General features: G+C 37.1%; 1 pseudogene; it reads right to left on the bottom strand.

Moving 5' to 3' along the window:
• Positions 1-9,549: 9,549 nt before the first annotated feature.
• On the bottom strand, positions 9,550-10,089 carry LOC119522317 (annotated as a pseudogene).
• Between the last annotated feature and the right edge of the window lie 5,412 nt (positions 10,090-15,501).

The raw sequence follows: 15,501 nt of genomic DNA, 5'->3' as shown, positions 1-15,501 counted from the left end.
ATCAGATTTTCCCAGACCAGAACAGGATCAGGTCTCAGAATGGGGCTATATTCAGTGCCAAGTTTCCCTGAGGGTGTGTCTTAGCAGATTGACAGACTTTCCTGTGATGTCTCTAGCTGCTTTGCTTTTCCTAACCTGCCCAGCAGGTGGCACCTGTCAGCCTGTCACTGCTGACTGGTGTAAGGAGGTGTGACCACTTTAATTCTCCGCTTATGTTGTTTCTGTTTTGACTGTTTTCCCCCAGACCCTGGGGTCTGAGTTCTGAAGAGAGGGCTGGCCCTAGAGCTGTGCCCCACCTCCTTCCTCTTAGGGAAGATACACCCCTAGGTAGCTATCTTCTGCATTTGAATTACTCCTTTGTCTCTCTGACTTTGTTAACTCCTCCCCTCTCTGGGTCAGAGCACTGAGAACTGAAAATGGCTGAGGCTGTCTCCACTGAGCCACTCGGGTTTAGAGAGATAAAAAGGGAAAGAAAGCCCCATTTCAGAGACAGTCCATGGCCCTCCAGTTTTGCCCATCAGTCAGAGAGAGCACCCAGTCTTCTGGGCTCCATTCCCCAGGGCACTGGCATTTTCTGGCTCTCTAAGGTTAGTTGTCTTTAAAAGCATCTGTTCTTCCCCTCTTTTTTTTAATTATCTTTTTTTTCTGTCAGCCCCACCTCCCCTCCACTGGAAGCAACCTCAGGGTACTTTGCTGCTTGTCAGGGGTTTGTCTATGTTTGTAGCTTGTATTCAGCAGTTCACACTCATTAATCAAAACCCCAGTTGGAGCTAGGCTCAGCTACATTCACCTGCTCCAAGAATGCTGCCTTCTCCCACAGTGAGGTCTTGCAGCTCAGCCTGCTATGGGGGGAGGGGGCTCCTAGCACAGCTCCACAGTTTTTACTTACAGATTTTATGCTGTGATCTCAGCCATTCCACCCAATCGAGGTTGGTGTATGATGTGTGGACAGTCATGGTTGTCCCCCAGCAGTTGTTCCAGATTATTTACTAGTTGTTCCTGGTTGTTTATTAGTTGCTCCAGGGGACTAACTAAATTCCACACCTCTCTATGCTGCCATCTTGTCCCTCCTCCTCCAATATGATTTTGAATCAAAAGTGGTGAAAATGGTTATGCTTGTCTGCTCTTAGGCGGAAGCTTTCAGTCTTTCTCCATTAAGTGTGATATTAGATGTGCATTTTCCTTAAATGTCCTTTCTCATGTTGAAGAATTTCCTTTCAATTCCTAGTTTGGTGAGTCTTTTTTTTTTTTATCATGGAATAGTGTTGGATTTTGTCAAATGCAATTTTTGTGTCAATTGAAATGAATGTCTGGTTTTTTTCCATTCATCTATAAATGTAGTGTATTACATTTTTGGTTTTTTTATGTTGAAGCATTCTTGTATTGCTGGCATGAATTCTACTTGATCATGTGTAAAATACTTTGATGTGCTATTGGATTTAGTTTGCTAGTGTTTTATTGAGGAATTTGCATGTATATTCATAAGGGATATTGATCTTTAATTTACTTTTCTTGTCATGTCTTTTTCTGGCTTTAGTATCAGGGCAATCCTGGCCTCAAATATCAAGTTAGGGAGTGTTCCTCTAATTTTTGGAAGAATTGGTTTTTCATTGTTGGGATGTTTTTGATTACTGATTCAATCCCTTTATGTTTTAGAGGTCTGTTCCAATTTTGTATTTCTCCTTAAGTCATTTTTGATAGTTTTTGTGTTTCTATGAATTTGGCAACTTCATCTAGGTTATCTGATTCATTGGTGAGCAGTTGTTCATTGATTTCTCTTATAATGCTTTTTATTTTTTTAATGTTGCTATTAATGTCCCCCACTACCTTTCTGATTTTAGTACTTTGAGTCTTCCCTCTTTTGTTTTTGGTCATTCTAGCTAAATGTTTGCCAATTTTGTTAATCATTTTAAAGAACCAACTTTTGGTTTCATTGACTCTCTCTATTGCTTTTCTATTCTCTATTTCATTTATCTCTGCACTAGTCTTTATTATTTCCTTTCTCTAGGCTTAGGTTGAATTTATTCTTCTATTTCTAATTCCTTATGGTATAAAGTTAGATTACTGGTTTAAGATCTTTCTTCTTTTTAAATGTAGGCATTCACAACTGTACATTTCTCTTTGTTCACCACTTTTGATCTACCCCAGAGATTTTGGTATGCCATGTTTTCCATTTTGATTCAAGGTATTTTCTAATTTCTCTTATGATTTCTTCTTTGACCCATTAGTTGATATTTTTTTTAGAGAAGTTGTGTGTTTACAAAAAAATCCCATTGATTTTTAAAGAGTCTGTTGTTTAATTTCCACATATTGGTGTTTTCCAGTGTTCTTTCTGTTAATGATTTCTATTATCATTCCCCTATGGTTAGAGAAGGTACTTTGCATGAATAATTCTTTTAAAATTTACTGAGATTTGTTTTGAGCTCTAACATATGGTCAGTCATGGAAAATGTTCAATGTGCACTTGAGAAGAGTGTGTATTTTGCTGTTCTTGAGTGGTGTTTTCTGTTTTTTGATAGGTCAAGTTGGTTTATATTACTGTTCCTCTATTTCCTTATTTATCTTCTGTCTAGTTGTTTTATCCATTTATTGAAAGTGAGGCACTGAAATCTCAGAATATTACTGTAGACCTGTCTACTTATCTCTTTGATTTTTGCTTCATATATTTGGGCCCTATTTTTTGGCTTGTATGTTTATCATTTGTATATATTCTTTATTGCTTCAACCTTTTATTAATGTGTAATTCCCTTCTTTGACTCTTGTAACAGCTTTTTATTTAAGTCAGTTTTGCTTGATAATATTATAGTTATTCCAGGTCTAATTTGGTTACTATTTGCATTTAATGTTATTTCCATACTTTCACATTCATCGTATTTATTTCTTTTTTTTCTATAATGAGTGCTTTGTTGACAGCATATAGTTGGATCGTGATTTAAAAAAAAATCCATTCTGCCAGTCTCTGTCTTTTGATTGGAGAGTCTAACTCATTTAAATTTAATTACTGATGATAAAGAAGGACTTCTGGTATTGTGCTATTTTGTTTTCTTCATGTCTTCTATCTTTTTGGTTCTCAATTCTCCCATTACTGCTTTCTTTAGTGTTTAATTGATTTTTTCCTTGTATACAGTTGTGATTCCCCTCTCATTTCCTTTTCTGGATATTTTTAAGTTATTTTTAATGGTTACCCTTGGGATTACAATTATCATCCTAAATTTATACCAAAATAGTTTGCAATTATACCTATTTAACTTCAATGGTATATTAAAGCCTGGTCCTAGACAGCTCCCCCTGCCCCCATTTCTTATTGCCACAAATTACAACATTATACATTTTGTGCCCATTAATACAGATTTCTAATTAGCCTCTTATGCATTTGTCTTTAAATCATATAGGGAAAACAAAAGGAGTTACAAACCAAAAATAGGGTAGGTCTACTAGCCACAAATGCTGTTTTGGTTTTTCTTGGAATGTCTTAATTTCTCCTTCATTTTGGGGGGATAGTTTTGCCAGATACAGAATTCTTGGTTGACTGCATTTTTCTTTCAACACATTATGTATGCCAACTCACTGCCTTCAAGCCTCTATGGTTTCTGATGATACATTGCTGTTAATCTTATTGAGGATCCCTTGCATGTGATGAATTGCATCTCTCTTATTGCTTTGAAGATCCTCCTTTGTCTTTGTCTTTTAGTAGTTTGATTTAAGTGTCTAGGTGTGATCTCTGAATTTTTCCTACCTGAAGTTCATTGAGCATCTTGGATATGTAGATTCATATCTTACATCAATTAAAAAAAAAAAAAGCAACAGAAATTTATTGTCTCACAGTTCTGGAGGCCAGAAGTTCAAAATCAAGTTGTTGGTAGGGTCATGCTTCCTCTTTTTAAAAAAAAAAAAAAAACAGAAAACATTTTTTATTGTGAAATTTAACATATATACAGAAAAGTGGTAACTTTCAAAGTATGGTTTAACAAGTACTTATAGAGAAATTTCAAAGTATGGTATGGGTTATAGTTTCAAAATTTCAGTTATTTCCTTCTATCTGTTCTTCTAATACACTAGAAACTAAAAAGAAATGTCTGTATAATGATTCAGTAGTCATAATCATTTGTTAAATCCTATCTTGTCTGTTGCTACTCCTTCCTTTCATTTGATCACTTTCTCAATCTTCAAGGATACCTAAGCAATGACCACCCTAACTTGTTGATGTTGAAAAGGGTTGTCAACATTATGGGGAAGGAGGATGCAGCTGGTTGATGTTCTTGAAGAAACTGACTGGTGCCTTTGAGTTTCAGGACTTATCTGGCATAGGAACAATCTGGAGGTTTTAAATTTCTGAAAAATAAACTTGGTGAGTGAAACTTTTATAGAGGCTCAGATAGAAACCTGGGTAGTTTTTAGGGTTTTCAGGAATACTGTTGGTGGAGACTTGGCATACTATTGCAATTTGCAATATCTAGCTGAAGTTTGCATAAGAGTAACCCCCAGAACAGCCTCTTGACACTATTTGAAATATCTTAGCCACTGAAACCTTATTTTGTTACATTTATTTCCCCCCTTTTGGTCAAGCAGGCATTCTCCATCCCACGATGCCAGGGCTAGACTCATCCCTGGGAGTCATGTCCCATGTTGCCAGGGAGACTCACACCCCTGGGAGTCATGTCCCATGTAGAGGGGAGGGTAATGAATTTATTTGCAGAGTTGGGCTTAGAGAGAGAGATCTCACAACTGAGCAACGAAAGAGGTTCTCTGGAAGTGACTCTTAGGCATAATTTTATGTAGGCTTCGCCTTCCCTTTACAGAAGTAAGTTTCATAAGAGCAAGCCTCAAGATCGAGGGCTTGACTTTTTAAGTAGGGGCTCCCTAATTTTACATAGCATATATTCTATCAATAATAAACAGTGTCTCACATTATCCATACTTAGTTGTACAATCATCATTCTCAATTTTAGACAGTTATCATATCCCAAAATACCCCGTTACTCTTATTCCCCCAATTATTTACCCCTAGTAGTGGTTTGGTGTGGTGCTATTAAGGTATTCCTAAGAAATGTAGTCTAAAGTATGCAATAGGTAGTTTTTCCCATATACTACTCTGTTATTACCTCTTTGTACAAGTGTCATACCTTAGAGGTAGATCATGCAAGAACTTATTTATATTTGTAATGGCAATCTGTGAGGTACATGACTTTAAACAACCCCTTTCAATCATTTTTGTTTTCAATACAACACTGTTACTTATAATCCCATTAATGAACAATCATCACCCGTGTCCATTCCCATACCTTTAAATTAAACCTGGTTAACAAGTCTATACATATTAGGTAACTGCCCCACTTCTCTAGATTCTGTCTATCTCTAGGCCCCCCTATATTCTACATTTTAATACTCTGATTTTACCTTATCCAGGGGGTTCATATTAGTGAAATCATATAATCTCTCTCCTCTTGTGCCTGACATTTCATTCGGCATTATGTGCTAAAGGTTCAACCATGTTGTCACATTTTCAGGACCTCATTCCTTCTTACTGCTGCATAATATTCCATCATATGTATATAACACATTCTGTTTACTCGCTTGCCTATTGAAGGATGCTTGGATTTTTTCCATCTTTTGGCAATTGTAAATAATGCCACTATGAATATCAGTATGCATATATCTGTTCATGTCACTGCTTTCAGATTTTCTGGGTATATACCAAGAAGTGAAATTGCTGGATCATGGGGTAACTGGATATCAACTTTTGTGAGGAACTGCCAAACTGTCTTCCAGAGTGGATGTACCATTATACAGTCCCACCAGCAATGAATAAGAGTTACAGTTGCTCCACATCCTCTCCAGCATTTGTAGTTTCCTTATTTGTTTAATGACAGCCATTCTTATAGATGTGAGATATCTCATTGTGGTTTTGATTTGCATTTCCCTAATAGCTAATGAAGGTGAACATTTTTTCATGTGTTTTTTAGCCATTTGTATTTCCTTTTCAGAATATGTTTATTCATATCTTTTGCCAATTTAATAATCATGTTGTTTGTCCTTTTATTGTTAAGTTGTAGAATTTCTTTATATATACTAGATCTCAATCCCTTATCAGATATATGGTTTCCAAATATTTTCTCCCATTGAGTTGGCTGCCTCTTCACCTTTTTGACAAAGTTGTTTGAGGCACAGAAGCATTCAATTTTGAGGAGTTCCTATTTATCTGTTTTTTTCATTGTTTGTGCTTTGGGTGTAAGGTATGCAGTATCAGTATCACTAGGGCTTGAAGACATTTCTCTATACTATCTTCTATGAGCTTTAAAGTAATGGTTCTTATATTGAGGTCTTTGATCCACTTTGAGTTAATTTTTCACTGGGTGTGAGGTAGAGATCCTCTTTCATTCTTTTGGATATGGATATCCAGTTCTCCCAGCCCCAGCCCCATTTGTTGAAAAGATTATTCTGTCCCAGTATAGTGGATTTGGAGACCTTATCAAAAATCAATTGACCATAGGTCTGGGGGTCTATTTCCAAACTCTCAATTTGACTCCATTGATCAATATGTCTATCTTTGTGCCAATACCATACTGTTTTGACAACTGTGGCTTTATAGTAGGCTTTAAAGTCAGGAAGTGTAAGCCCCCCCCCACTTCATTCTTTTTTAGAATGTTTTTGGCAAATTGAATCCCCTTTCCCTTCCAAATAAATTTGATAAATTTGTTGGAATTTTGATCGGTATTGCATTGAATCTGTAGATCAGTTTGGGTGGAATTGACATCTTAACAACATTTAGCCTTCCAATCCATGAACATGGAATATCTTTCCAACTATTTAGGTCCTCCTTTATTTCTTTTAGCAAAGTTTTGTAGTTTTCTCTGTAGAGGTCCTTTACATCCTTGATTAAGTTTATTCCTAGGCACTTGATTCTTTTAGTTGCTATTGTGAATGGAATTCTTTTCTTGAGTGAATCTTCAGTTAGGTCATTTCTAGTGTGTGGGAACATTACTGACTTTTGTACATTAATCTTGTATCACACCACTTTGCTGAATTTGTTTATTAGCTCAAGTATCTTTGCCATTGATTTCTCAGGATTTTCCAAATATATGCTTATATCATCTGCAAATAATGACGGTTTTACTTCCTTCTTTCCAACTTGGATGCCTTTAATTTCTTTGTCTTCCTGGATTGCTCTGGCTAGAACTTCTAGCATAATGTTGAATAATAGTGGTGACAGTGGGCATCCTTGTCTCATTCCTGATCTTGGGGGGAGGCTTTTATTCTCTCACCATTGAGTACTATGCTGGCTGTGGATTTTTCATATATGCCCTTTATCATATTGATGAAGTTTTCTTCAGTTCCTACCTTTTGAAGGGTTTTTATCAGAAAAGGATGCTGAATTTTGTCTGATGCTTTTCAGCATCAATCAAGACAATTGTATGACTTTTCCCTTTTGATTTGTTAATGTATTGTATTACACTGTTTGATTTTCTTATGTTGAGCCACTCTTGCATGCCTGGAATGAATCCCACTTGGTCATGGTGTATATAATTCTTTTAATGTGCCTTTGTATTTGATTTGCAAGTATTTTGTTGAGAATTTATTTTCATCTATATTCATTGGGGAGATTGATCTGTAGTTTTCCTTTCTTGTAGTACCTTTATCTGGTTTTGGTATTAGGGTGATGTTAGCTTCATAAAATGAGTTACGTAGTGTTCCTTTTTATTAATTTTTTGAAAGAGTTTGAGCAGGAAAGGTGTTAGTTTTTTTTGGAATATTTGGTAAAATTCCCCTTTGAGACCATTTGGCCCTGGGCTTTTCTTTGTAGGAAGCTTTTTGTTGACTCATGGGATCTCTTTACTTGTGATTGGTTTGTTGAGATCTTCTATTTCTTCTCAAGTCAGTATGGGTTGCTGATGTGTTTCCAGGAAATTGTCCATTTCCTCTAAGTTGTCTAGTTTGTTGGTGAACAGTTGTTCATAGTATCCTCTTGTCATATTATTCATTTCTTCAGGATTCATAGTAATGACCCCCCTCTCAATTCTGATTTTGTTTCTTTGGTTCTTCTCTCTTTTTTACTTTGTAAGTCTAGCTAAGAATTTGTCAATCTTGTTTATCTTCTCAAAGAACCAAGTTTGCTTTTATTTATTCTCTCATGTTTTTTGTTCTCCAGATCATTTATTTCTGCTTTAATCTTTGTTATTTCTTTTCTTTGACTTGCTTTAGGGTTACTTTGCTGTTCTTTCTCTACCTTCTTCAGTTGTTTGGTTAGATCTTTGGTTTTAGCTCTTTCTTCCTTTGTAATGTATGCATTTAGAGCTATAAATTTCCCCCTCAGCACTGCCTTTGCTGCATCCCATATGTTGATTTCTCCTTTTCATTCATTGCCATATATTTACCAATTTCTCTTGCAATTTCTTCTTTGACCCACTGATTGTTTAAGAGTGTGTTGTTTAACCTCCATATATGTGTGAAAGTTCTGGTTCTTTGATGGTTATTGATTTCCAGCTGCATTCCATTATGGTCAGAGAAAGTATTTTGAATAATTTCAATGTTTTTAAATTTATTAAGACCTGTTTTGTGCCCTAGAATATGATCTATCCTGGAAAATGTTCCATGTGTGCTAGAGAAGAATATATATCCTGTTGATTGTGGATGCAGTGAACTATATATATATCTGTTAGGTCTAATCAATTATCACATTGTTTATGTTCTCTATTTCCATATTTGTCCTCTGTATAGTTGTTCTATCTATGAAAGAGAGTGGTGTATTGAAGTCTCCCACTATTCTTGTAGAAACATCTATTACTCCCTTCACTTTTGCCAATGTTTGCCTCATGCATCTTGGAACTCCTTGATTGGCTGCATAAACATTTATGATTGTTATTTCTTCTTAGTGAATTGTCCCTTTTATTAATATATAGTGGGCTTCTTTGTCTCTTATGACATCTTTGCATTTAAAGTCTTTTTTTGTCTGATATTAGTAAAGCTACCCCTGCTTTCTTTTAGATACAGCTTGCAGGAAATATTTTTTTTCCATCCACTCACTTTCAATCTCTTTGTGTCATTGGGTCTAAAATTAGTCTCTTGTAAACAGCATATCTCTGGATCATACTTTTTAATGCATTCTGCCAGTCTGTATCTTTTAATTGGGGAGTTTAATCCATTCACATTCAAAGTTATTTCTGTAAAGGCAGTTCTTGAACCAACTATCTTATCCTTTGGTTTTTATTTGTCAGATCTATTTTTTCCCAGTCTCTCTTTCTTTCCTTTAAGTTATGCTTACTAATACTCTTCAATTCTGTGCCCTTCTCCAGATCTCTATCTTTTCTTTTTTTTTTTTTTCCAGCTGACAGCACTCCCTTTAGTATTTCTTGTAGTACAGGTCTATTGTTAACAAATTCAGCATTTGTTTGTGAAAATTTTAAACTCTCCCTCACTTTTTTCTTTCTGCTGCAGAAAGCTTTATTGTTTACACTTGGTTCAGGGCTTGTTAGAGGGCAGGCAAGGGGCTGGTTAAAAGGATGCCTACTGGCTGGAGGGAGGGGCCCAGGCAAAAGCCTGGATGCTGGGAATTCAGAGGGGCCTCCTAAAGGCCTCTAGGCTCTGGGGGCTCCTAGACATGCTTGAGGGTGAGCCTTTTGAAGAGATACCCCACCCGGCCTGTGGATGGGCCAGCCTCCAGAGGTTGATCAGGAGGTTGCCCATCTTCTTGATGATTTTCACATCCTCGTCTAGGAAATGGTTCTCCAGGAATTCACAGAGATGAGGGTCTGTGTTGGCAGAACCCAAGGCATGCAGATCCAAAAGGGCCTGGTTCAGGCTCTTCTCCAAGACCAGGGTGACTTCCATGGCTTCCAGACTATCTTGCAACAGCTTCTGCACATCCTGGAAGAGGGTATGGTTTTGTGTCTTCAAGAGATGCTTGGTGCCTTCACACTTCTCCTTCACCAACTTGCAGAAAAAAGTGGTCCACACCCTTCAGGGACATATCATCACAGTCTAAATAGAAGCCTGGAGAGAGGTAGATGTAGGAGGCCTGCAGATGCAGGTTGACCAGAGGTTAACAGAGGCCTCCACATCATTGGAATAATTCTTATGGACCTGGGAGCTCATTGTTGATTGACAATAAGGAGCTAACCACACAAAAATGGTGTTAGCTGGCCCCAGAAGCAGGGGCTGGCCCAGAAGATGGTCCCAGAGGTTGCAACTAGAGAGATAGTTGGAGGGTGGTTGAGGCTGAAGAGGTGGGGAGAGAGAGTCCCTGGGTCTGTTCCATTCCAACACTATTGAAGCAAAAGACAGATCCATGGGACCACTGGGTACACTGCATGTCTCTCCCTCACTTTTGAAGGAGAGCTTTGCTGGATAAAGAATTCTTGGCTGGCAATTTTTCTCTCAGAATCTTAAATATGTCATACGACTGTCTTCTTGCCTCCATGTTACCCATTGAGTAGTCAGTACTTAGTCTTATGTGGTTTCCCTTATATGTGTTGAATCACTTTTTCTTGCTGTTTTCAGGACTTTCTCCTTATCTCCAGCATTTGACAATCTGAGTAGTATGTATCTTGGAGTGCACCTATTTGGATTTATTCTATTTGTGGTTTCTTGGGCTTCTTTGATTTGCATATTTATGTCTTTTATAAGGGTTAGGAAGTTTTCCCCAACTATCTCCTCAAATACTCTTCTTAACCCTTTACTCTTTTCTTCTGGGACACCAATGATTCCTATATTTGTGTCCTTCATATTGTCCATCATTTCCCTGAGATCCACTTCAAATTTTTCAACCTTTTTCACTTGTTCTTTTGTACACTCTCATTCACTCTAGACCACTTATTCTTTCTTCTGCTTCTTCAAATCTGCTGTTGTGTGTCTCTAATATATATTTTTGTGTTTTTAATGCAATTTTATTGAAATATAGTTACACACCATACAGTCATCCAACGTGTACAATTGTTCACACCTCCATCATATAGTTGTGCAGCCAACACCACAATAAGTTTTTGAACATTTTCATTACTTCAAAAAATAAAAAATAGAATAAAATAAAAGTAATGAAGAACACCCAAAACATCCCACCCTTTCTCCACACACATCATTAATCTACTCCATGTCCCCATTTTTCCACTCATCTGTCCATACACTGGGTAAAGGGAGTGTGAGCCACAAGGCCCTCACAATCTATGGTCACACCATATAAGGTATACAGTCACACAGTGATCTTCAAAAATCAAAGATACTGGATTGCAATTCAACAGTTTCAGATATTTCCTTCTAGCTATTCTAATTAATAAATCTAAAAAGGGATATCTATATAATGCATATGACTTACCTCCATAATGACCTCTCTACTCCATTTGAAATCTCTCAGCCACTGAAATTTTATCTTGTTTCATTTATCTTCTCCCTATTGGTCCAGAAGGCTTTCTCAGTCCTATGAAGCTGGGTCCAGGCTTGTCCCCAGGAGTCTTGTCCCACATTGCCAAGGAGATTCACACCCCTGGGAGTCATGTCCCATGTAGCAGGGAGGGCAGTGAGTTTACCTGCAGAGTTGGTTTAGAGAGAGAAGCCACATCTGAGAAACAAGAGTTTCTCTGTGGGGTGACTCTCAGACACAATTATAAGTAGGCTTAACTTCACCTTTGCAGTAACAAACTTCATTAGGGCAAGACCCAAGATCGAGGACTTGGCCTACTAAACTGCTTGTCCCCAATGCTTGCCAGAATATCAGGAATTCCCCAGGTGGGGAAGTTTAATATTTCCACATTTTCCCCCAGTCCCTCAAGGGGGCTTTGCAAATTCTTTTTATTCTCTGCCCAGATTACTCTGGCATGTGTCGGGGCTTCATGCTAACCTCCCTATTCAAGCTTCCATGTAATTATGGCATTTGAGTAAACTCACCATCCAAATTAAATTATATAGTGTGCTACAGAAAATATAGATTTTGCACCAAATAAAAATTTCTTCCTTTGGTCCCACACAGAAGTCAAAGTTTTATAACACAGTTAATTTCATCCTCTACCCTTTAGTCTGATCTACCCATCTCAATGAAGTCCATTTCATTCATATCACCAATCAAATGCTGATCTCTTTTTCATCCTCTTTAACAGTTGCTGCATAGGGCAATGCTGGCACTCACAGCTGCCAAACTCTGGCTCTGAGTTCCAGGTGCCACAGAGACCCCCTGAAGCTCCAGGGACTGATCAGATTACAAACAGCTCAGCATCTCAGAATTTAGAGAAAACTGTTACAATTCATGAATAGATGTGGCTGTTGTAAGAGTTTACAATCTAGTAACCTTTATATAAGCCTTCCCCTGATAACCTGTGCTTGCAGATTAAATTCTCAGAGTTTGCACATTATTGTTAGTCCATATTTGGGATGTATTTTCATTTCTGGCTTATCTCACTCAATATATGGTCCTCAAGGTCCATTCACCTAATTGCATAACTCACAATTTCATTCCTTCTTGCTGCTGCTCAGTATTCCATTGTATGTATACACCACAGTTCATGATTCTGTTTATCAGTTCATGTACCCTTAGGTCACCTCCATCCATTGCAAATTGTGAATTCTGCTGCCACAAACACCCTTGTGCAAATGTCCACTTGTGTCCCCATTCTCAATTTCTCCAAGTATACAACCAATAACAGGGTTGCAGGAACATATGGCATATTTAGCTTCCTGTGGAACCACCACCCTCGAATATGTTTTTAATTTGATTTACAGTATCTTTCATTTCCATAAGATCTGCTATTTTTCTATTTACTCTTTCAAATTCTTGTTTATTCTCTTCTAGTGTCTCCTTGATGTCCTTTATGTCTTTAGTCAACCCTTTGAAGTTCTTTTGGAGATTTGTATTACTTCTTTGATTATTTGTTCTAAGTTCTTTGTCTCCTCCAGCTTTTTAATTTGGTCATTTGGTTTGGTCATATCTTCTTGGATCTTCATATGCATTGTGATTTTCTGTTACTTTCTTGCATTTGCCTATATTAATAAGGTTATTTGGGGAGATGCAAGTCTATGTGGACAGCTGTATAAAATTTGGCAGAGCTCCAGTTTGCCAGAGTGCACTTTCCCTGTCTTCCCAGGAGATTGCTCTCCCCCCCGCCATGTAGGACATGACTCCCAGGGTTTTGAATCTCCCTGGCAATGTTGGACATATCTCCCGGGGATGAGCCTGGGCCCAACATCATGGGATTGAGAAAGCCTTCCTGATGAAAAGGGGGAAGAGAAATGAAACAAAATAAAGTTTCAGTGGCTGAGAGATCTCAAGTGGAGTCTAGAGATTATTCTGAAGGTTATTCTTAAGCATTATATAAATATCCCTTTTTAGTTTTTAGTGTATTAGAATAGCTAGAAGGAAATACCTGAAACTATTGAACTCCAATCCAGTATCATTGATTCTTGAAGACAATCATATAACTATGTAGCTTACATGGTGTGACTGTGTGATTGTGAAAACCTTGTGGCTCATACTCACTTTATTCAGTGTATGGACAGATGAGTAGAAAAAAGTGGGATGAAAAGTAAATGAATAATGGGAGGGTGAAAGGAGTATGAGCGATTTTGGGTGTTCTTTTTTACTTTCATTTTTATTTTATTCTTATTTTTAGTTTTATGTTTTGGAGTAATGAAAATGTTAAAAAAAGTGAGTGTGGTGATGAATGCACAACTATATGATGATATTGTGAACAATTGATTGTACACTTTGGATGATTACATGATGTGTGCATATCTCTCAATAAAATTGCATTTTAAAAAAAATCATAAGGCTATACAATGCAAACTGTGAGCCCTAATGTAAACTATGGATTATAGTTAATAGTAAAGTTATAAACCTGTTCTTTCATCTGTTGTAACAAATATACCACACTAATACATGGTGTTAATAAAAGGGTGGTTTATGAGAACTCAATATTTTATACATGATTTTTTTTCTGTAAATCTACACCTTCTCTAATAAAAAAAAACCAAGAATTTTTCTCTGGCTAGTCACAGAAAAGAAATCAGAAATTCAAAGCACAAGAAGGAATTAACATGTTGCTGCTTTGGAGATGGAAGAGGCCATGTTGCAAGGAATGTGGGAAGTCTTTAGGAGCTAAGAGTGTTCCCAGCTGACCACCAGTAAGGAAATGAAGACCTCAGTCCAATAACTGCAAGGAATTACTCATTCCAGCTGATGTCTTGATTACAGCCTTCTGAGACCCAGAGCAGAGAACTCAGACATGTGTATTAAGGTGTTAAATTTGTGGCAATTTTTTACATGGCAATAGAAAATGAATTCATTGGTTATCATATCTTTTTTAAAGTACTTATTCCCTAGTCTCTTCCTTCCCAGACTTCTGGTTTTGCTGTTGCTTGCCCTGTTATCCCTTGTCCCAGGTGGCTGCTGTTAGTACATTTGCCTTTAAATGTTTTTGATAAATGCTGCCTAATATGCCACTTCAACCCTGAAAAGCTTCAATGTGAGTGAAAGAAGGTCCCTGAGATGATCTCTCGGGGAGCTCCCAGACAGGTCAAAACACGCAACCACTATTCTTGAGAACAAGATCCATATTGACCTTCTGTCTCCATCAAGTTCACCAAGAACATAGGTCACTGTTCCCATGACTACTAACAAGTTACAGATTGGGGGATGGTAGAGAGATAAGTTAAAATGCCACAAAAAAAATTTAGCAGCTTCCTTCTTCATTATGCATGCCCCTGGTTGTTGTATTTTATTATATCCCTGTGTTACAGAAAATTTTATTCTGACAATTTTTCCACCTTAATTCTCACTTTAGTTGTGGGGCAGAATTTTAGGCTTCCCTAGTCTGTCATTTTTGGTGACATTGCTCTTTTGAGAACTTTTAACTTTAAGCTGACCCCCATGCAGATTTTCAACTCTATTTCACACTACATGGGTAGTCTAATAAATATGCAGACAGTTTTATAAGTCCCCAAACTATGTGTATTGTTGAAACAAACAAATTATTGGGGCACCTATCTTCACCTTAGGCCTTAGAGAATTCCCATACATTAACTTTCAAGGAAAATAAATACCTCCCAGTCAAATTTTTAAAAAAAACACACTTGAGAAAACAAGGGTTAGGACCGAGAGCCCTAAGAATTAAGACTCCCAGTAACTTCAGATTGTGGAATTTTCAAACATGGAATATTAAATATGTTTAATAGGTTTCTAGAAAAAACAAAAGGCTTGAAATTATTATTAAAGTCACCCAAACTTCCAAATAGATTAGAAAAATAGAAATAGAATTTCTTCAGAAGGAAAAGATTTAGTAATTAAAATTGAAAACTTACAGCATGTTAAACCATGATAAGAGTGGATTATTAAAGTGGAATTTAGATTTTAAGAAATTTTTCTGTAGTTAGTGGATTCCAGAAGGAAGGGGAAGGGAGAATAAGACAAGAAATATTTGAAAAGACAATGCTTGAGAATTTTTCAGAATTGATGAAGGGCATAGAGCCACATATTCAAGAACCCCAATGAATCTAAAGCAACTGTGCCGGTTTGAATGTATTATG

Source organism: Choloepus didactylus, chromosome X, assembly GCF_015220235.1.
Source record: "Choloepus didactylus isolate mChoDid1 chromosome X, mChoDid1.pri, whole genome shotgun sequence".
Taxonomy (NCBI): Eukaryota; Metazoa; Chordata; class Mammalia; order Pilosa; family Megalonychidae; genus Choloepus; species Choloepus didactylus.
The sequence above is the reverse complement of the archived record's forward strand: the minus strand, read 5'-3'. Positions and strand labels throughout refer to the sequence as shown.